At 62.0% G+C, this 20,107-nt stretch overlaps 1 protein-coding gene across 18 annotated transcripts in view; it reads right to left on the bottom strand.

Annotated features, from left to right (window-relative positions):
- RBFOX3 (RNA binding fox-1 homolog 3) overlaps positions 1-20,107 on the bottom strand; it is a 130,828-nt gene that overhangs the window by 29,780 nt on the left and 80,941 nt on the right. For all 18 annotated transcript variants that reach the window (XM_065034248.1, XM_065034239.1, XM_065034247.1 and 15 more), the window contains one exon: positions 17-61. The gene's annotated coding sequence lies outside the window, so the exon portion shown is untranslated. The remainder of the gene's footprint in view (positions 1-16; positions 62-20,107) is intronic.

Below are 20,107 nucleotides of genomic sequence, written 5' to 3'. Positions count from 1 at the left end.
GCAAACGCCTCCATACCTTTTACTCGGCCCAGCTCCTCCCGCGATGCTCGCAATGGACTCTCTAAGAAGAGACAAGAAAGAGGAGGAAGAATTAAAATCAATGATCATCATCGCTAACCTGCTTACAGTCAATGCTATTTGCTCATTGACTGGCAAAATGTTGGAATACGAGTATGAAATACGAGTATGAACGTGAGCGTTACCTCCCGGGCGCGCTGGGAAACCTGCTCTGGGGAAGAGCCACAGCCAGGCCGGGGCGCTGAGCAGGAGCAGCACCTGCGCTTTGGGAGCAGGACCCTGCCCAGCGCCCTGTCAGCACCCCTCAACCTGGCCCAGCTCCCGCGGACCACAGGCCCCTTCCCCGGCTTCCCCAGGGCTCTGCAGGCCAGCCTGGCCCCTCACGCAGCCCAAGGCTTGGCCAGGGCTCTGTGGGCTCGGACAGGACACGGCCGTCACTGACACGCCAGACGCGCGGCTGGTTCGGGTGCCCCCAGCCCTGTGCCCACCCCAGCTCCCCGCAGGGACCGCGGGTGCTCCTGTGCCTGCCCCCGGCAGTGCCGGCCCTGCCCCTCGCCCCCCGCACGGCGCCACGCTGCCACGGGGAGCGAGCCCTGCGGCACACGGCTCTGCCGCCACCGTCCCGGCTCTGGGTACTTCTTGGAGAACACCACCGAATTTCAAAGAAAACTTCCTGAAAGCTGCACTTCAGCTAATTGGCTTTTGCAACATTGCCAACCCAAATGTTCATAAATCATGTCAGACCCTCAGAAATAATGAGAACAGCTTACAGATCACGAGAGTTTTTTAAGAAGAGTAAGCGAGGGCTGTTTCTGCTTGTTAACTGCTTCTCTGGGGACCCGGAGGTGCCGCGTCCCGCAGCCTCTCCCGCTGCCGGCAGCAGCAGCGGCAGCTCCCCCTGCGCGGGCTGGAGCTGAGGGTCCCCCGGAGCCAGCACCCCAGACCGGGCACCCCGGGTGCCCCAGTGTGGGTGCAGGGACCCTGCGCAGGGTGAGCGGACGCTGCTCCGGCCCATGACTGATCCCGGCGGGGGCGCGGACGGTCCGGAGCCGCACACGGTGGCTCGGGAAGAGCAGAGCCGGTTCTCGGGCACTTCTGTCAGCAAACGCCGCTCTTAGCCGCACAGCAGGATAATCAATTATGGTAATTCCTGCCTCAATGAATCAGATTCATGGAGGAGCACAGCTCATTAGGCTGGTGCTGACTTCCATTAGTGCTCTTATGATAAAAACCCTCCAGAAAGCTCTCGCCCAGCCAGACGTGTTTTCCAGGCTCGGGGGTCCCCTCCCTGGCCCCAGCACAGGGCACACTCAGCTGTGGGACGTGGGTGCCCTGGTGAAGTTGGTTGGAAACTCCCTGGTCCCCAGCAGCGCCGGGCTGGCCCCGCACGGCCCTCCCGCCGCTTCCAAGATCTTCCCCGGCTTCGCCAAGAACACGCTCCCCCGGATCCCTGCAGGAGGCGGCAGAGCCGGAGCCGAGAGCTCCCGCGGGTGCTGCGGGAGGTTTGGGTGTGCTGGGAACCCAGACAGCCTGTTGGCCATGAATAATTGAAGGATGCTCACTCTCCGCGGGGAGGTACAGCCATGGGTAAAATCTCATTTCCCAAACACATCTCCGGAGGAAGGCGCCACCTGAGAAACTCCCGCAGCTGCCTGGAGCCCGGCAGCCGGGACGCGCCGCGCTCGCCCGTGCAGCCAGGGAGCTCACCGAGCCCTGCACCAGCCCGCCGAAAATCCCGGCAGTCCCGGGCACCACAGGGACTGGGATGCTCAGCCCAAACCTGCCTGTCCTGCCACGTGCGCCAAAGCAGGAGAGGAAAAGCCCAGCAGAGCGTTGATGGAGGTGGGTCAGGAGCAGCCCAGCACTCCGGGCCAGCGGGGTCAGCGTCACTGGGGGATCTCGCCCCCGGCCCTGCTGTTCCGGCAAAGCTCCGGCTGATGGGCTCCGGCTGGAGCCCCGGCCGCCGCACAGAGACCCGCATCCGGACCAGCGAGCCCAATGCCGGCCAGCGCAGCAGCCAAACCCGGTGGAGCCCCGGAGCCACAGCACCGAGTCCGCACCCTGTGCCCCTGGCGCCCGCCCCCTCCGCTGCGCTGGGAAACTTCTCCGTAGTTTTGCAAAGTACGTTTTAACTCCCCTTCCCTCCAACAAGAAACCTAAATTAATTTTCCTTTTAATTAAATTCATTAGCAAAGATTATCTGGCTGAGGAAAAATAATATCCTGCCCCTCCCCCAGCAGCCCTCTCTATTTATATCCCCTATATACATAAGCAGCAGCGAGTATTTCTTTATGGGCCATTAAAGGTTTAATGTTTAATTTATGACGGCGTTCTCTGGCGGGGGGATGGCCAGGCACAATGTCAACACTTTTAATTAAATGAGAAGCATTTTTTTAAACTCAGATAAAACGCCCCGTTCCCAGCGGCTCCCGGTGGTGCGCGGTGGGGCTGCCGGGGCGCGGGGTGGAGGAGCCGCCGTCGCCAGGACGGATTCAGGGCTCAGTAACCGCTCAGGACAGTCCCCGAGCCGGTGGCTCCAGCCCAGAAAGCGCAGCCACTTCCTGGGGACAGTGACAACACATGGCGCTGGTCCCTCCTCAGTAACCCCTTCCCAGTACTGAACTGGCGGCTCCCGCCTGCCCGGGGACCCGCGCTGTCCCAAGATGAGAGCTGAGTGACCCTGAGTGACGGCCAGCTCTGAACCCCGGGAGAACCACCTTCCTTGGCAAGGGACAACCGGAGCCCTTCAGCCCGCAGGGAGGGGACGGCGTGACCCATGGAGCGCGCCCGCTCGGCACAGCTCTGCCAGCATCACCGGTCCTGACTCCTGGTACCAAAACACCAGCCTGAGTCATGGCTGTGAACCTGCCAACCGAAATTCCTGCTGCAACTTCGGCTCGTTCCCCGGCACTTCCTCCTGTGCGGTGACCGTGGCTCCCGCAGCACCACCAGCGCCTCCCTCCCAGCGCGCTCCCGACGAGGACCAAGGGCTTCTGACACACGTGTCACCCACGTAACCCAGCGGCAGAGCCGCACGGCACCCACTCGCACGGCCAGCGCCACCGGAGGAGCCTGGCGCTCCCAGCTCATCCCACTGGCATCCCTCCCATTGCCCCCTGTCCCCCGTATCAGACATGGGCACGACAGCACGGGGGGAGCATGTCTGGCCGCACCGCTGGCATTTCCCAGGGCCACTCTCGGTGTGTCCCCAGCAGCAGCCTCAGCTCTTGGCCACGGAGAGCACGGCCCTTCCTGCCAGGAACCTGGAGAAGGTGGCTCTGAGTAGGCAGGTTCCCATTAATGGAGTATTTTATCTTACGGGAGAGATTAAATCTCTGTACAGAGAAGTGCAAAAGAGCTGAGTCAGCAGCTGGCAGGGGGGCAGCAGGTTCAGCCATCAGCGTTTGGCTCCAGCACAGCACGTCAGCGCTTCACCCTCCTGCAGCCACGCGCCGCCGGGCAGCGGCCAGCCCCAGTGCACCCCGCGCACCCCTCACCCGGTACCCCGTGCACCCCTCACCCCACGCACCCCGTGCACTCCGCACCCCATGCACCCCGTGCACTCCGCGCCCCGCCCTGCCTGGTGCTGCGCTGGCCAGAGGAGCCGCAGGCAGCACAGCTGGTGGGAGGCAGCAGCACCAGCCCCCTCGTGGCACTGGCAGCTCCACACCGGTGCTCTGCCAGGCACCGAGCGAGCCGAGCGCCCTGTGCCACCGGTGGGGCTGCCTCCCGCCCTCCTGCCTCAGCATCCCTGGCACCGCAAGGACGGGCTGCCAGGAGGCGTCCCGGCGCGGCCACCGTGCCCACAGGAGCCATGTCCGTGCTCCCACGGACACGACTCGTGGCCAGCGTGGCTCTGCATTGGCTACAAAGCCACTGGCCGCTCGCGCACCCACGATGGCACACGTGTGCGGGGACTGGCCACCACCACGGTGAGCCAGGGAACAGAGTGGTGATGGCACTGTGCCGCTCACTAAAAGCATGAGTGTCACTAAATCAATAATTCATTTACTTTAATGAGATAAGTACTTTGAAAACTAATTGCAAACCTGCTCCATTTACTCCAACCCGTTACAGCCTTTAATGTAAATGGCAGAAACGCTGCTGGAGGAAGGGGAAGGGCTTTGGGTGGGAGACACTGTGTCATCCTTCCCTCTTCTTCTAAGAAAGAGGAATACCAGCCACAAACGGGCTCTGGCAATGGCACTAACCAGCCAAACCACCGCGTGGAGATGTTGATGGTGGAGCGAGGGAAGAGCCCAGCCTGCCCTCCCAGGGCCACCGCTGTCCCTCCGCACACGCTGCCACCACGGAGGGGTCTGCCAAGACGCCACCGCGGAGGACTGTCACCACGGCCGGGGGGGCCGGGACAGCGCTCCTGCCCATGCCGCAGACCGTCCTGGCTGCACAGACTGCAGGTGGTCGCCATAACGATCCACAGCTCATTATAAAACCCATGGCCGTATCACTGGCACAGCAAACCCCACGCAACCGGCAGCTGCTGCTCCTCCTGCCACCGCGCCAGCACCGCCGGGCAGCGCAGGGGGAGCCCGGGGGAGTGGGGCTGTCAGGGTGTCCTGCCGGGCCCCGGCACCGTTCCTGAAAAGGGGTGAGCGGCTCCCGGCAGCAGTGCCGCCGTGTTCCTGAACGGCAGCGGGAGCTGGACACCAAGGGCTCTCTGCTCGCTTGCTGGAGCAAATGGCAGGTCATAAAAAGGAACCGTGACAGAAGAGAAAATGTTCCAGAGTCCACAAGGACCAGTCCAGGGTAAATCCATCTGCTCAGCAATTTAGCTAGAAAATCCTTTCCAATCATCCGTGCTGCGGGTCCCTCACCCGGCGCGCAGCCCTGGGCAGAGCCTTTCCCACTCTGGCAGCTGCCGGCAGCTCACGCGGGGACCCCAGCGCTTGGGGACCCTGGTGCTAAGGGACCCCGGCGCTTGGGGACCCCACGCCAGCCTGGGGGGTCACACCGCCCCTTGCAGCACAGCAAGGTCACGCTCCAGGGACCCTCTTGCTGGCACTGCTGCAGGGGGACCCCAGAAGCCCAAAACCCACCAGCACAGGACCCAGGCAGCTCAGCCTGCCGCCGCCACCACGCTGCCAAAGCCCCCACCACCTCGCTGCCGGCATCCTGCGAATCCCTGACCAGCCGCTCCCGTCTCACAGAAAATCAATGGCAACCATCTCAATTAATCACACCGGGGGCAAATTGATTAGGAGCCTAAATAAGGTCAACATGGTTGTCTGCTTATAGGGTAGGACCCCTTAATCATCATTTTATCTGCAATAGGCTGTGGAACCTGCAATCACGCCGCCTTTGGGAGCATGGAGGGATTTCTCACTTACCTCCCACAATTGCTGGGGCCAGCAGAACGGGAGCCCCGGCTCTGCCGAACGGAGCGGAGCCCGAGGGCAGCAACCGCGAGACCCCGCGGCCCCGCCAGCCCCGCTGCCTGCTCCCATTCCAGGGACACAAAAGCAACTCGGCTCCTCCTGACCCCAAACCCAACAGCTCATCCTGGAGATTTGATCAGCCCTGTCATTATCTTGCATTGCACACCTGAAAATATCGTTAGTGGCCACAACGGCGCTGCACCCTCGCAGGAGCTCAGCCACAGGTCTCCCGCTTGCCCTGGGCAGCTGGAGGCCCCTGGGGCTGCTCCCCCGCTCCTGGTCTCTGCCAAACCTGCCGCTCCGTCCCCGTGGGCCCTGAATTGCAAGTGAAGTCAGTTCAGTGGGTGTCTGGCCCTGTCGGGACTCGGCGCCAGCAGCCGCCTCCCCTGCCCGTCTCGGGCAGCTGCCGAAGCAGCTCCAGGGCACCCCCGGGCAGAGGGACCAGGACCGGTACAGCCCCCAGCCCACGCCACGGCCCCGGCAACACGCCGCTCCCTCTTGTTGTAAATACTGTTATAAATATTATAATTTGGTTTAATATTTAATATAGTCAGGTTAAATAAGCATTCCCAGCCCCATAAATAATCATTAACAGAGGGTTCTAATTGTGCTGTTGGGATCCTGCTTCATGACTTATTTAAGGGCAGCCACTATTCCCATCCTCGGCTCCCCCGTGCGTACACCATAAATTAACCTGCGGCTCAACCTCTTTAGTGAGAACCTGATGGGACGTGACAGAAGGTGACAGCTCCACCACCGACACCGCTTGCTGTGCAGCGAGGGAGGGACATGGCGGCCAGCGGGACTGCGCCGGGGGACAGGGTGACCGGAGCCACCGGAGGGGAACACGGAGCAGCCTGCAGCGACCTGTGAGCAGGTGGGACCGTGGGAGAAGAGCCACGCGTGTCGGGGCATCCTCGGCTGCGCACACCCGGGCGCAGGCACAGGTGGGTGACCCGGGGCGGCCACCAAGTGTGGGGTCCCCGCTTGGCCCCATGGAGCCGCGAGGGCACAAACCACGGCCGGGTGAGCAGAGAGGCTTTCATCCTAAATACAGACCTACTGTAAAATTGATGGGAAACAATACTAACAACAAAAAAGATACAAAAAACCAAACCACGAAAACCCAGAGCGCAAGGGGAACTGGCCAGGGGCGAGGGTCTTGAAAGCGCAGGAGAACCGAGACACAGAGGACAAGTAAAGTGCAGGAAACCCTCCCTGGAAGAGCGTTTTCCCCTTAAGGGATGCGCTGATGCGTTGCTTTAGAAAAAGGGTTGCTTTTTGCTCTCTATAGCTTAATTTCATCTTGAAATGAAAAACTACAAAAGTAAATGGCAAGAGGCATCTCTGGCTCGCCACAGCGGGCTGAGCTCGCTGGAAAGGCGGGAGAGAGCCCTGGGCAGTGGGGAGGGGTCTGCACGTCCAGCTCCACAGGGACATGTCACCACAGTCTGGGAGTAGCGGGGACACCGGCCCGAGGGACACGCGGACACTGTCCTGCTGTCCCACTGTCCCGCTCGCCTGCCCAGGGCTCCCACTGCCGCAGTCAGGACGGCCACCGCCAGGGCTCTGTCCCCAGAGGGTGGGGGCGCAGGGCAGCCCAGGGACGCCGTTGGCTGTGCCCCCACGGGACCGGCGCAGCAGCGATGTGACAGCCCCTCTGGAGCAGTTTTTGGCACGTTTGCTCCAGTGCTGCTCGGCCCAGCACGTTCCTCCCGGCAGAGCCAGGGACGCTGCCCAGCGCCGGCCCCGGCCAGCGCCAGCGCCGACCCTGGGCTGCAGCGCTACGGAAAACTGTGTATTTTATCTTTATGTGTCAGGATTTATATAAAAAGGGGATAGTTCAGCTCTAAACGTAATGAGTTGGAAGAACAGCCCTCCAGTGGCTTCCTCCAGCTAGCACGGCATCAATAACATCGATTGCTAAAAATAACTAATAACCCGGCCCGGCGTGGCGGGGAGAACTCCCGGTGCGGTCCCGCGCCCCGCACAGCGAGCCCGGTGCAGCCCGGGACCCGCAGGCGACGGTGAGGAAGGTGACGGGTCCCAGCTGGAGGGGCAGGACGGGCGGGGGGACGGGGACAAGCCCTGGGCAGAGGGCAGCGCCACGAGAGGAGCCGGAGGAGCTGCCGCCGGGGAAGCCCGAGGCGGTGGATGGGGAGGGAGGCAGAACCTGCCGTGCGGGTTCACACACCCCTCCTGCTCTTCCTCCCTCGCTGAGCTTCCCAGAAAGGCAACAAGAACTAAAGAGGGAAGGAAACACTAAAACTCCAGGCCACGGTTAGGGAGAGTTATTTAGTCTGTTGGAAATGAGTCTAACTTAATAGAGAAGAAATAAAGTGTTTTAAAATTAACGACATAAATGTCAGCCCTGATCGCGGGGATATTAAACTATACGGTTGTTTGACTGACTCCTGCAAAGGCACCTCTGGCACACGCCGGGAGCCAGAGCGAGCAGGAACCCCCGGGCGCCGCCAGAACACGCACCCCGCCGAGAACACGAACGTCCCCGCGCGCCTGGCACAGCCGCGGGTCCCGGGACCCCAGGCACAAGTCCCCTTGGCCTGGCTGGTTCTGGTGCCTGAGCAGCAGCACCCGGCCCCTTGGTGCTGAAAAACCCCTTATAAAACCCATCCAGCAGCGGAGAAACACACACCGCTCCTCTAAAGGTAATTTTAAACCCCCAAAGCCCCCTGTCCTGATATTGGCAGGATGGTGCCAGAAACTGCCATTGAAAACAAACCAGTCCACAGAGCACAGTACTCTGCCAGCGAGGTCACCACGGTGAGCACTGCGGCAAGCACCGTGGCAAGCACCCGCTCGCTCCCAGGGTCCTGCACCCTCTGCCCCAGCAGAACCGCCCCCACAACACCGGGGGAGCTGCGGGAGCTGCAGGAACCGCGGGAGCTGCAGGAGCTGCGGGAGATGCAGGAGCTGCGGGAGATGCAGGAGCTGCAGGACCTGCGGGGAATGCAGGAGCTGCGGGAGATGCAGGAGCTGCAGCAATGCACGGGGCCTGGGCCCGACCCGGAGCGTGAGCGTGCGCGACGGGGACACGCGTGGTCAGGGCAGCACGTGCAGCACTGCGAGACCACAGTTATTTGTAAATAATCCTTAATTAATGAGATTCTCAGTAATCGGTGGGTCAGTGTTATTCCGGGCAGTGACGATGGCAATCTCCATCCTTCCGCTTTTCAATTACGGCTTCAGGGAGGGAAGCAGAAACCGGCCAGGGTGAATTAGAGAGACTTTTGTCGCGTTTAATATCAATTCATTTTGCAGACTGCTGACGCAGCGGGATTTCACAGCTCGGAATTTATGGTTCTTTTGAGAGACATGCGCAAAAAAGGGGGAAAAAAATACCCTGCCATCAGCACAAACGCAGCTGCACCGGGAGGAGCGGGGTCTCGGGGACCCCCGGGAGCAGAGCTCGGCACAGCCGGGTCACAGCGCCCGGTGGCTCCCGGGAGCAGCGCGGCCCCTCGGCCGGGTGTCCCTGTCCCCCGCCACCAGCTGCCGGGTCCTGCCGCACCGCCGGCTCCCGGGCCCCGGCGCTGGCAGTAACAGAGCCGTTATTACACAGTGTTATTCGGCCCCAAGGGGATTTTATGCAAAATGACACACAATATAAATGACTGTTGTAAACAGAGAGTTTAATAAAGGGCTGTGTGCGAATTTACAGCCTCCCCAAGGATAATTAAAATTATTTATCTACTTACCTAGCTAGCCGCCGGAGCAGTCTATTAATTATTATCTATTATATACGGCCTGCTTTGCATGCTGCCAGGGCACCGCCTGCCACCGCCACGCTGCACGGGCACACTGCAGCAGGGGCAGGGCTGGGGGGCACCCCCCGGCCCCTCCGAGCCCCCCAGGAGCACGGCGCCTTCTTGCCTTGGCATCGGGTGTATCTGCACCCGCCTGGTTTCACAAAGCCAGGGCCCGGTGCTGCCGCGCAGCCCAGCCCCGGCGCGGCGGCAGATGATGCTCCCCCAGCCCGGCTCTGGCGCTGTGCAGCCACAGGGGAACAGGTGGCAGGAGATGCCACCAGTGTCCCTAAAGCCACACAGCCCTGCCTGGGGTGCAGAGGGGACACAATGGCAGCGGGAGCTTCACAAGGTGCCCAAGCACCACTGCAGTGGCAACCGGGAGAGGCAGAGGCACGTCCGGTGTGCCCACAGCCTGGCGCAGCGCTACCTGCTCCTCTGGTCCGCAGCACAACAGAGCAATCGTCGGTGCGGAGGCACCGGGATCCCCCAGCTCCTCTGCACATAACGAGACCTCAGGGGGATCCAGCGTGCGGATACTTAACATTGCTTTATTAGCTTAATAAACCAGCCGATGCTGCCAGAGTCTCCAAACCGGCCATGAGCCCTCCTCGCCACGACTGCGGGCAGGAGCAAGGAGAACCGTAGCACAGGCTGCTGGCACGGCTCCCGTAGCCTGGCTGCACCGAGATCCTGTGTGGCATTGCCCTCGGCAGCACACGGTCCCGACCAGCTCGTCAGGAGCGCAGGATCCAGCTGCTCATCGCCGCTGCGGGCACCGCGAGCTGCGGCTCCCACCAGCGCGCCATCAATCACCGCCGCGATTGCTCTCCCTGCCCGTCCTGCTCCCAGCGCTGCCCAGACAGATGCGGGGCCGCAGTGGCACCTGGTGCTGCTCCCAGCAGCGGTGCTGTGCCGGGGTCCCCTGCAGTCCCCGCAGCCCGAGGGGACACGCTGGGACCCTTCCCCTCAGCTGACGGAGCTTCAGCGGGTCTGACCCCGGCACAGAGCTGCCGGTGGGTGGCACGGGGCAGGACGGCTGTGGGTGTTGGTGGCAGCTCGGCGGAGGAGCCGGGGGCCGCGCTGCCACTGGAGCGGCTCTGCCATCAGGAGCTGGAAGGCGTGCGCAGGTGCTGGGCCGTGTCGGCCCGGCGGGGCAGCCGGGGCTCTGCGCCCTCAGCCCTGCGGTTCCCAGCTCACTGCGGCGCCTGCTCTGCTTTGATCCCATGGAGTTACACTTCCAGTCTCACAATCTAATAAAAGCCGCCTGATCAGATTCCAGGTCATTACACAAGGAAAGAGACCCCTCCACAGCCGGCAGCAGGAGCTCGAAACCAATTAAAGCGAGCCCAGCGCCGCCGCCTGCCACGCGCGGTCCCGGCGGGCCCGGGCTTGCAATAAGCAAGATGCAAAAATGTTAATGGAAGCGCTTAAAGGCCATGCCAGGGGGATTCTTGTAAATAAGGGCACTCCGCAAGGCGGGGGCAGCTTCTCGGGCTCAGACGCAAGGCAGCACCAATAAAGGCAGCTCTGAATCCGTCCAGAACACACGTCTGGGAGAGAAGAGCCAGTGTTTCCTCCTAAACCCGCGTTGAGCACGGCGCCAGCACCGGCCGCCCGGAGCAGCAGGGAAGCCGGGCCGGGCTGCCGGGGCCGCGGCCCCAGTTCTGCCCTCCTGCCCCTCCCAAGACCGGCGGTGGGGACAAATCTCCCCATGGAGAGGGTTCAGGACTGTGACCACACAACGGGCAAGGTCCTCGGCACCAGCACAGGGAATCCCAGCCCAGCTCCAAGCAAGCACACCGCAGTCCCTCGGCCACCCGCAGGCACAGACGCACACGTTTCAGATGTTAAATACCAAATAAAATCACTGTAACCAAGCTGGAATCGACTCTGCTGGGAGGGTCGATACAGACATTTAGCACCACGGCTCAGTATCACCGGCTCCCTGCAACACAACCGCCAGCGCTGATACGGGTCTCCCGCGGGGAGGGGACAGAGCCCGGGCAGTGTGACAGGGAGAGGACAGCATCGACAGGCAGGGGATGGAGCCAGCAAGGAGCCGCTGGGACCTGGGGACAGAGGGCTCGGGGCAGTCCTCGCTCACGGGCAGCAACGGGAGCTGCTGCAGCCCTGCTCCATGTGGGCAGCACGGGCAGGTCCCCAACCGCACCGGGTCCTGCTGGCGCAGCGGGCACCGGCAGAGGCTGCCGGAGCGACAAACCCTGCGGGATCCCGCCGGGTGGCACCGCTGCCGTGACAGCCCTGCCCCAGTGCAGAGCGACCGGCGGCAGCGACGGCAGCGGCACCCGCGGGTCTGGGCCAAGTCTCAGGCACAGCAGCACCAGATGGAGCTTTGCGAGCACAGGCTGGCAGGGACCCCCCCTCACCGGGGTCACAGCACGCTCGCCAGGGTGCGCACACAGCCCGGCTCTGCCGCCTCCCTCCAGCACCTGCTCGCAGCCCCAGCCACCACGATATTTATTGTTCATTCCCTCCTAAATCACGGCTGACGGCGGGGCTGCTCGCACTCCATTACGAGAGAGCTCACGCCGCGGCGCGGTTCCGTTTAGCTTGCAGAAAAAGCGGCCTCAGAGGAGAAAACCACCCCGGCGCTGCCCGGCGCTCGGCTCAGGATGATGGACGATTATGGACCATCTGCACTTTCAGGAGAGGATAGATTTATGAGCGGCACAGACAGCGAGAAGAGTGTCCATTACTATAACTCACTGGCCTCTTCAGAGATATTGTAATCAGGCCCTGTGCGCCGCAGCGGGAAAGTCCAGGTTAAGCGCTGGCAGGAAGGAAAATCAATTATGTTTTTTTAATACAGTGTTGGCGGGGGGGGCGGGCAGCGCGGGGACCCCATCGGGGGGGCTGTGCTGCAGAGCGGGGCCACACGGCCGAGCTCAGCACCGGGCACCGGGGGCCAGGCTGCCCCGGCCCCACTAACACCGGCTCAAGTGGCCGTGGGCAAACGTCGGTGCGTCCCGAGGGGTCTCGGCTGTGACTCACAGAGCCTGGGGCCACCCGCCCCCCCGGCAGCATCGTCCATGTCACCTTCTGCTTCAAGCAGGGACACCACAAGGAAGGGGCTGGGGAACCAGAGTCTCAGAGGAAAACAACCCAATGATTTCGGCTAACCACTGCCACACAATCCACCGGGACCCTGCTGCTCGCTGTCCTGGGGCCGCTCCCCTAACAATGTGTCTGCTGGGGGGCTCCTGCTACAGCCACATCCCCTGGCAGCCGAGAGCTCCCCGATCGACGCGTCCTGCCATGTCAGCCAACACTGGTGCTTTTTACACAACTGACACGGAAAAAAAGGCAAATCATTACTTAGGAGACTGAGGATGAACTGCTCAGAGCAGCTGCCCAGCCCGTCTCCCCAGGCCCCAGTGCTGGCCGGAGCAGCTGGGACGGCAGCGGGTCCCAGGGAGGAACGTTCCCGGTGACGGCGCGGACCGGAGCACGCGGTCAGGTCGCACACCGCGCGGAGGATCCAGCCCCAGCAAGGAGGCGCAGCCGGGATGCGCGAGCACAGCAGCACCCGCCGCCTCCGCAGCCCAGTGCCCGCCCGGGTGCGCGGCCCAGCGCCGGGAGCTGAGGAAAAAACCTTTGCAAAACCCGTATCCAACATGAAAGGCAATTTCCCAAACTGCTCCGTGCATCGGCAGAGCAGCTCTCCGCGGGAGCCGTGGGCAGCGGGGATGGCTCACCGCCGCCGGGGCTGCTTTCAGCTCCTGTTCCAACACACAGCGAGAAACGCCAAACCTCTCGTTCCGGAGGAGCTGGTGAGCACCGAGCCAGCGCCGGCCCAGGACACCGGGAGAGCTGCCCACAGCCCCCATGGCGGAAAACCAGGACCCGAAAGCACCTGCCCTGTGGCCCATGGCGAGTAGAGGGTGCCCACGCACAGGGAGGCTGGTGCTGCTCCTGTGGGCAAGACACCCACTCGTGTGGGCAGGACACCCACTCGTGTGGGCATCTCCCCCAGGACAGGACGGGTCCAGCTCAGGTGGCCCCACAGCCGCTCCAGCGGGACGGGGGGCCCCGCTGGCCACCTCCCGCAGGGGTTCCTGCACCGGCCCTGTCCCTGCGCCCAGGGCTGCGCCAGCAGCAGCGGACAGCACCGCAGCCCCCGCCGCCCGGCCGGGGCTGCACCAGCAGAGCCGGCAGATGGGATCTCAGAGCGGTGGAGGACGAGAGACGCGTTGAATAACAATGGTGAATTCCCCTGAGCTTTGGTGTTTTTAATGGTGGATTAGACTGTCAGGCAGCAATTAAATGGTGTAATAAAAAGCTAAGTGCTCGTATTTCAAGGTTCCTGCTGTGGCGCGGGGCAGGGGCCGCTCCCGCTCCCCACGGGCTCCAGCCTGAGCTTCCCAGGAAGAGCAGGGGAACTTTTCAAAGGAGGTTTGCACACAGTTTACACAGAATCTGCCAAACGAGGGATTCCGGCACATAAATCTGTGCAGGCTCCCTTCTGCAGCCTGTGAACGTGTGGCTTTTGAAGGGAACTTCTCGCGCTGTCTGTGGCTGCAGTTCAGACACGGAGGGACCTCCGCGCCGCCGCAGCCCCGCCATGGCCTCCCGAGCAGCCTGGCTTTTGGTTTCTTAAACTTGAGTGGAAAGAAGGAAAAGCCAACGTTCCCGAAAGTCGAGGGCAGATGGAGCCGGGGAGAGCCAGCGCGGCACAGAGAGCCCTGCCCGTGCCCGCCAGCACCGCACACCAGCGGCAAAGCGCCCGGGGCGCAGCCCACCGCCCCCAGCCCGGCACAGCCACCGCTTCAAGGACCACTGACACCATTTCCTTCCTCATGATCCTGACACAACCCCATGGGAACTGCAAAAACCGGGGCTCTTGGGGCCACAGAGACTCCAGGAAACCCCGCAGGGGAGAACGTGAGGCACCACGGACATTTCCCAGCCAGGAAGCGCGCCCCGACACAGCCCCGGCAGCCGCGGTGCCGCGTCCACGGCGTCCCAGCGCGGCTGGAGCATCCCCGCATCCCGACCCTTCCCTCCGCAGCCACGCTCCGGCCCTGTCCCACCTCCCCGCTCCCGCCTCGCCGCTCACCCCCCTAACGCGTCACGCGGGATCAGATGTAACGAAAACCATGTGCTTTTCCAACCTCGTTGTGCAGCTCGTGTTGAGGGCCCTTGCTTTATCAGTTTTTATCCCGTGTAATATTCATCACACTGGTTTATTTATGGGCCCCCTCTTCGGGAAGGTATTTTTCAGGCCTGGTGAATAAAACATAAGCCTTTGCTGCTTGTCAGAGCGAATGCGGCTCCTCTGATGTCAGCCTGACTAACGGCCTTTAGTTTTCTCCAACGGCTGCACTTTGAGAGAAATTTATTTGTATTTGGGTTGGTGTTGGTCGGGGAGATGTGAATGTTTTCCCTTCTGAATGAATGAAGCTTGAGCTCCACAGCAAGGGAGGGAGCAGAACAGGCGGGTGGGACCACGGCCCCGAGGGACAGCGTGGGAGCGGGACCCAGCGCCCGCAGCACTGCCCGGGGCTCCCCGACCGGCAGCACCGGCAGCACCGGGACACCGGCGGCTCCCAGGCACGAGCTGCACGTCCCGGTGCAGGTGCTGCCGGCAGGACCGGCTCCTGCCCCGGCCACGCTCTCAGAAACATGTGTTGGGAACCAGAAAAGCTGAACCCCTGGGCTGCAGCTGCCCTGCCTGCAGGCAGGACACAGGCAGGATGCAGGCAGGACACGGGCAGGGATGCAGGCAGGACACGGGCAGGGATGCAGGCAGGACACGGGCAGGGATGCAGGCAGGGCAGTTAAACCCAACCAAGCTGCTGCGATTTCCCCACGCTCGGGCAACACGTCGAGTTCCCAGCCGGCTCGATCGCCGTGGGCTGGCAGGAGGGTTCGGTCCTGCCCCTGCCACGTGCCGGGGACGGCAGGTGCCACCACACGCCCTCGGTGCCAGCAGCGCTTGCTGCCTGCCCTGCCGACAACGAGAGGAATGGCGCCCCAGAAGCCACCAGCGCCCACCGGCAGCACGAGCTGCTGCGGGGAGTTCTGCACAGCGAGGGAGGGGGGCGGAACCCCCTCTGCAGAGACTGTCGCACACAAACCCCAGCAACAGGTGACCGAGCAGCGATCAGCCACGCACCCCCAGAGCCGAGGGGCTTCACACCCCACCACGTTCCCAAACCCAAACGCACAGCGGGCAAACCCTTCCCTGTGCCGGGTCAGGAATTCCTGGCTGTAACCCAAAACCCCTATTAACAAATCAAACCATAAAAACCAACAGAAGCAGCCAGGCGATTTCCCTCCATCATCTGCTAATTTATGGGGTTACTGGTGTCAGCAGTTTAAAAGAAGCAAAATTCTGTCAAAGAGCCACAAAACCCCGGCGCTGTGCGCTTTAAAACAATCACCAATGTTCATCTGAAAAGACTACTTGGGATATAATTCCTTGATGTTTAATTATTAATATTCCAGGCAAACTAGTTAAATTCTGCTGAAGAGAAGGAGAAGCAATCAGAGTTAAAAATTAGCTGAAGGAATATCATGAATCATTCTGGGGAAGATTTTGCACGAGTCCCACTGGAGCCGCTGGTGCCGCGCTCTGGGACACTCGGGAGGGAGGAGAGGGAGCCGGCGGCACACGGCGCCCCGAGACACCGAACGGCTGCGGAGCATCTTCCGTAGCCACGTGGATCTCTGTTCCCAGACAGACGGACAGGGAGAGGGCGCCGGGGTGGGAGCAGCAGCTCCAGCTGTCACCGGGGGTGGCCGTGGCTCTGACCCCGGTGCCCCCACAGCGGCTCTGACCCCGACGGCCCCGCACCACGCGCTCCACACCGCGCGTGCCGCGGCCACGCTCAGCCCACACGCCGACTCGTGGGTCGGTACGCATCTCGGACCCTGACCGATGAGCCTCATCGCCCCCGGTCCCGGGTGAGCTCACACGAACTGCACCCTGGTTCCCAGGTCACGCACTGCAGCTCCCTTCTCCCCCCTCCTCGCTCCCTTCTCCCCCCTCCTCGCTCCCTTCTCCCCCTCCTCGCTCCCTTCTCCCCCTCCTCGCTCCCTTCTCCCCCTCCTCGCTCCCTTCTCCCCCCTCCTCGCTCCCTTCTCCCCCTCCTCGCTCCCTTCTCCCCCTCCTCGCTCCCTTCTCCCCCCTCCTCGCTCCCTTCTCCCCCCTCCTCGCTCCCTTCTCCCCCTCCTCATCCTTCCTTGCAGTTTTGTTTTACTGATCTAGCAGAAAATAAGAGAAGCCAAGGCTTCTTGCTGCTTCATCTTGATTCAGTCAGTTTTATATCCCACAAACGCACATGCAGATTTCTCTGCTGCTTTATTTGTTCATTAAGACTTCAATAAAAATGTTATAAAAATGCCCCTTTTTTTGTTGTTAATTGCAATTTCTGGTTTAATATGCAAGTTGTGCCAGCCCTCCTCAGAGACCCCCCGAGCCTCTCTGTAAATAACCCAGCGCCGCAGCCCGACACGCCGCCCGCTGCGAGCCCGGCGAGCCCAGCAGGGCCCCGGCCGCGGCTCCGCCAGACCCGCTGCTGCCCACCGCGCAGCCCCCACGGGGACCCCGGCCAGGACAGGCAGCTCAGGGACCCCCCAGGCCCACGGCATCCCGGTGCTGCCCCCGGGACCCCGGCAGCGCAGCCGCGGCAGGGGCAGCAGGGGCAGCACCGCCGGAAGGTTCTGCGGGCACCGATGGGGCCGGGACGCGGCTGTGCCCAGGCTGCGGGTGCTGCGCCCAGGCTGCGGGGTCACCGGGCGGGGGGCAGGGAGGATCCCCAGCCTGCGATGGCACCGGGGAGGCCGGTGCCATGTGTCCAAGGGCCAAACCCGCCCAGAGGGCTGCTGGAGCCTGGGGACACGCCGGGACGTGGGGCCGCTCGTCACCAGGGGTACCGTGGTGCCACCGCCCAGCGATTCCCCAACACTGTAAAAGGCCCCGCTGTCGCCTGCCTGTGTCTCTGTGCAACACAAGGCATCTCGCTCTGATGTTTCCCATTTTGAGCATCTGCCTCAGGCAGAGATTTTGAGGCGAGTTTTAGTGAGAATGGTTCAAATATTTCCGAGAACAGGGCTGTGGAAAAATGCTGTTTTGACGCATTACCAACAAAAAGTGTTCTACAACCCTGACGCTCAGAAACCCCCCCGGCCCGCGGCCCCGCGACAGCCCAGGGCAGGGGCCCAGCTCCCCCAGAGCCACGAAAGAGCCCGGCAAACGCCAGAGCGGGGTCCTCCGCGGCCAGGCCGGCCCCAGGGAGCACAGACCAGCGCCTCCCGCGACGCTGCCACCTCCAGACTGTCACTTACAGCCCAGCCCCACGGCGCTGGAACACACCGCGGTGCCTGAGGAACACAGGTGCCCCTTCACGGGAGCCGATGGGAATCACATCAAGTGAGAAGGGGCATGGCCGTCAAACACAGGAAAATGAAGCTGTTAAGAGACTCAAGCTCATTAAATGGCTGTGATAACACTTCATTTTAATGGTACATTTAATTCATACTTAATTCCAGAGAAGCTCTGATGGAAGCCCCCATGGCATCCACATGGCGAGCAGTAAGTGGGTTGTACATAGCGCCGAGACAACAAGCACCCAACCGACTGCTCCAGCACGGGCACACACGAGAGACGCGCTGCACAAAATACATCCTGTGATGCGGATCACCGGCATATTTGATAACGTATCCTCAAGAAACAGGTTCAAAGGGACCAGCAGGTACACGCCAGGTCTGCACCTGCAATTCCTACCAGCTCTTGTGGCTGCAAAACTCCCAATCGCGAGGAGGAGCAGGAGAGCGGGGACACAAAGGGACCGCGGGCTGGACCGGCAGCCCCACGGCAGCGGAGCGGGCGCAAGAGAAGAATTCGGCAAGTGGCAGCCAGAAACCCCAACTTCTGGAGCAAAAAGAGCCCCTGCCAGCGCTGCCGCAGCAGCAAAACGAACCCAGGAATTAGCCTGGCGTAACTACCTCTAACAGCCGACCAGTCAGCAGGAAAAATCAACTTTCTGCTTGCTAATTCTGGATGATTGAACTGCGCAAAGCTTAAGATTCCTTTATGCCATCATTTTTCACTCTAAAAAAATGCAAGAAAACATCGGGCTCTCGTGGCAAATGCCTGTTTTGGAAGCAAGCTGCTCTCGTGTATCATATTGTTCTGGTACCGCATCACAATCTATCAAAGTCAGAGTCCCCAGAGCAAGAGAAATCAAAACATCATGAATAAAGCGCAACTTTAAAACTCCAGTAGTCTGACAGTGTTAGACTAAGCCTCCTAACATGCACCGTTGTATTGATGCTTTCCCCTAATAAAGTCAATGCTGGCCCAGCCTCGCTGCCTACAGCGCATTTGCTCAATTAGAGGAGAACAAATAAGGCAACAAGCCAAGATGGAAGCGGTGAAGGCTGCACCGAGCTCGCAGGGGCCGCTGCGCCCAGAGCCGCTCCGGACCCGCTCCGCCGGCACGCTGGACGAGGGACGTCCCGCCTGCCCCTCGGTCCTCCTGCCCCATTTGAGGCCAAGGACCCACTCGAGTGGGCGCAGGGGGACCGCGTGGCTCGAGGCGCAGACGATGCCGCGGGACGTTATCCTGCCGTGGCGTCGGCTCTGCAGCCGCTTCAGAAGCTGCCCCGTCCCCGCATCAGAACCACCGCTCGTCAGGACAGGGTGTGAACCCCGCAAACACAGCACAGCTTCCCAGCGCCATCCCCGCACCACGCAGGGACCCCCGCGCCGCCAGCGCTGCCTTCCCGCGCAGTGCCCGGCTCCCTGTGCCACAGGCGCCGCGGCCCCGCCGGCAGCCCCAGCGCAGACCTCCCACCGCTCCTCTAAAGCCCTTTCCCACGGCGAGGGCCCCTCTCCGCTCCTGCCCAAGGAAGCACCCGGGCATTTTCCTGCATGTTTTAAAGCTCTGTCACATCCCACTGAGCTCCTTCTCTCACCAGCAGCTCTAAATCCACAACCCCGACTGCGGGATTTCCACCCAGCTGCCGCCCCCGCCAGCGCCGCGGGGATGGATTATGGCACCTCGGCAGCAGTGATAATCCTCTGCCTTATCAGCACGGGGAGCAGCCAGCGAGAAGCACGGCTGGAGCTGGCAGGGACCCTGTGCCGGTGCCGCCCACCCTGGCTCCGGCAGCGGGAGGGAGCTCCTGCCTGGCCGGAGGTGCCGATCCTGCGGCAAAGCTGCTCCGACCATTGCACCAAACCCAGTGGCCGGCAAAGACTCTTTGCAAACAACGGCAGCCCCGTAGGTTGGGGCTTTACCCTCCGGAGATTCAGGCTGGGGGGTGAGGAGGCAGCCCCGGGTGAGGGGACAGAGCGGGCGCAGAGCTGCCTTCTGCATTGCTGCAATAGGTGAACAGTTTAACCACAACTCGGAGTCAGCACCACATGAGCGACGTTCGCCGCAACAGACGCCCCTCGGCTCCGCACCCCGGCGCAGCCGCCAGGCACCCCAGGCCCCTCGCTCCCCTGCCCCCCCGCCCAGCCTGCCCCGGTGCTGGGAACGTGCAGGGCGCCACTACAGCAGAAGGATTTAATTGCATGTCAAAATTAAATCTCTTTTGATGAAGAACAATTCAACTACAGCTCTGCCTAATCAAATTAACAAAGTCTTTTTTTGATTTTCAATTATCTTCTTCACTGGAACACTTTATCCGGTGCTCCTGTGATCCAGCTGACAAGCCTCGACTGACAATTGAGGTGTTTTGCTGCACCCCAGCGGGACCGGGCGAGCATGGGAGCCCTGGTGAGGCCGATCCCCCTCACCCTGCCAGGAAACCACCAGAGTGAACACACCAGCACCCGCTGCCCCTTCAGCAGCACCCACCGCTGCCGCGTCCCCCTCCGGCAGCACCCAGACCTGCAGCACCAGGGCTGGAGCCCAGCGGGACAGACACTCATCCTGCCAGGGCCCCGTG

This window comes from Columba livia, chromosome 18, assembly GCF_036013475.1.
Source record: "Columba livia isolate bColLiv1 breed racing homer chromosome 18, bColLiv1.pat.W.v2, whole genome shotgun sequence".
Lineage (NCBI taxonomy): Eukaryota > Metazoa > Chordata > Aves > Columbiformes > Columbidae > Columba > Columba livia.
The sequence above is the reverse complement of the archived record's forward strand: the minus strand, read 5'-3'. Positions and strand labels throughout refer to the sequence as shown.